This window comes from Cervus elaphus, chromosome 1, assembly GCF_910594005.1.
Source record: "Cervus elaphus chromosome 1, mCerEla1.1, whole genome shotgun sequence".
Classification (NCBI taxonomy): Eukaryota; Metazoa; Chordata; class Mammalia; order Artiodactyla; family Cervidae; genus Cervus; species Cervus elaphus.
Window position 1 is genome coordinate 91,435,001 of NC_057815.1, and position 2,521 is coordinate 91,437,521.

A 2,521-nucleotide genomic window follows, 5' to 3' on the forward strand; every position below is an offset into this window, starting at 1 on the left:
TTTCTCAATCAGTTTGACTGAAAATGATCCAGTGTACTGTCCATAGTTCAACTCTTTCCATCTGAAGAAATACAAGATGTTCTTAATAGTAATTTTATTTTAGTTAATATAGTGATTCTGTCTTATCAAGTATCATCCTTTACAACCAGGAAAACTTGGGAAAATAATGTACTAAATATCCCAAGTATTTTTATTTTAATTTCAACTATATACTTCACCAAAAGGAAAAAAAAAAAAAAAGCAAAAGATCTTAGAGAATGGATAACACTATATGGGTGAGAAATGATTAAATCCCATACATCCTATATCTCTGAACAGCAAACATGCGTTCATATTTTTTGCATTAGTAAAAATTAAGGTAACAAATTATCAAGATGCTAGTAGCATGATTTGGCTACATAAACAAAGCATATCTACAAAGAAGAATTCAGACAGAAGCAGAGAGTAAAAATATATTGCCACACTACAAAATTTTAAGGGTCATTATGCAGAATTTTATTTTTAATCTTTACAAATGGATCAAATTGAAGTTACTGAAAGGTAAAATGTCTAAAGTCAAAAGCACATAGATATTTAATGATTGTTCTCCAAACTTTTACCACCTGTATTATCTAAAAACATCATGAAAAGGAAAAAAAAAGTGCATGATAGTTATATGAACAGCAAAGTACAAAAATATCTATGGTTTTAGGCGAAAAGGTAGGTAAGTAATGGTATATTTTCTCATAAAATTGCAAATCACCAGTAAATTTGTGGACTGAATATAAGATTGCCTAAATACATAGTTTCTTATCAGCAAGGCACCATAATATAATCCTGATATTAGAAAATTCAGCATAAAACAATAAGGCCAGGAATGAATAAATATAATAAATATATTAATCATATGGAAAAAGCAAACTATTTCTGATTATACAATGACAAAATTAAATAGAAAAACAGAAAATGAATTTAAATCAAGCAGCTAATGCTTTACATTAAGGGAGCAGTTTTCTCAAGGCTGTCAAGACATCCTTGTTTCTCAGCGTGTATATCAGGGGTTAAACATTGGGGCGATGACGGCAGAGAAAAGTGAGAGAAATTTGTCTGTTCTGGAAGAATTTTTGGATTTAGGTCGTAAATATGTAACAATCGCAGATCCAAAGAATAAAGTCACCACCAGGACATGAGATGAGCAGGTGGAGAACGCCTTTGCTCTTCCTGTTGCTGATGGCAACTTCAGGATGCTGGAGGTGATTCTAACGTAGGAGCCAAGAATCAGCAGAAAAGGGGCCACGGCAAAAAGCATAGCAACTGTAAAGACCTGCATCTCACTCAGAAACGTGTCCCCGCAGGCCAGCTTCAGGACTGGGAGGATGTCACAGAAGTGGTGATTGATTTGGTTGGATCTACACGAGGACAGAGAGAAAACCTGGCACATCTGCCCTATCTCAGCTGGAACTCGGGTGACCCAGCAGGCAGCCACCAGCTGGACACAGACCTTGTGGCTCATGACCAGAGGATAGTGCAGGGGGCCACAGATGGCCACGCAGCGGTCAGAGGCCATCACTCTATGTTTGCAAATATAAGGAAAAAACTCATCTGTGTTGCACAAGCAAGCAAAGAAATATGTCTTTTCTGAGTCCAAAGGTTTATGAGCATTCTAGGAAGAGTGGCAGACACATAACAGATTTTCAAGAAGGAAAAATTACCGAGGAAAAAGTACATGGGAGTCTGGAGAGTCTGGTCTGTCCTGGTTATGAGAATAATGATGCCATTTCCCATCAGAGCTATCACATAGATAAACAGAAACATCACAAAAAGAAACATTTGGAGATTGGGAATGTCAGAAAATCCCAAAAGAACAAATTCCATCATTGAAGTGAGATTCACATTCACTAGATATTTTTGAGGTTCCATCTGTGAAAATAGTACAATTAGACATTTATCTTTTTTGCTTTGTAATTCTATAAATTAAAGGGATTTAGGGGAATCATTAATATTACATAAGATTTCTATTTTCTATTAATGTCTAGTATTTTATATCCTGGACTAAACATAACTGAAGCTTAATGGAGAATATGTATGCTAAATTCTAAATATAAAAGCATAAGTTGCAATTCAAGGTTTAACTTTAAATAAAAGTGATATGTTTAAAAATTATACACTTTCATTTTGAATCTGTTTGTGTGCAGAGCAAAATCTATCCACTTTACTTTTATTAAGGAAGCAAAATTCTGAAGCAGAAATATTTGCATCCCGCTTTCTCAGTGGTAGGGCACCACCAAATTCTGTAATGCATTTTTCAGGAATTTCCCAACTCTTCCATTAGAACTTTTTCAAGAATAAAGCATGCCTTTCCTTTCATATTCTTCAATGATAGCTCTTACTTCTTGTATGTGCACTTTATTTAAGGCCATTCTGACTGCTTTTATCTACTTAAATAAACAACATAGCCATCAGGAATTATAAAGCAGGAACATTTATTTATCTTTTACAGGGATGCAGCTTATGTTTGACAGTGTTCTTGACTTATCGGTTA

The 2,521-nt window shown here is 34.6% G+C and overlaps 1 pseudogene; it reads right to left on the reverse strand.

Moving 5' to 3' along the window:
• Positions 1-977: 977 nt before the first annotated feature.
• LOC122673709 lies at positions 978-1,899 on the reverse strand (annotated as a pseudogene).
• Between the last annotated feature and the right edge of the window lie 622 nt (positions 1,900-2,521).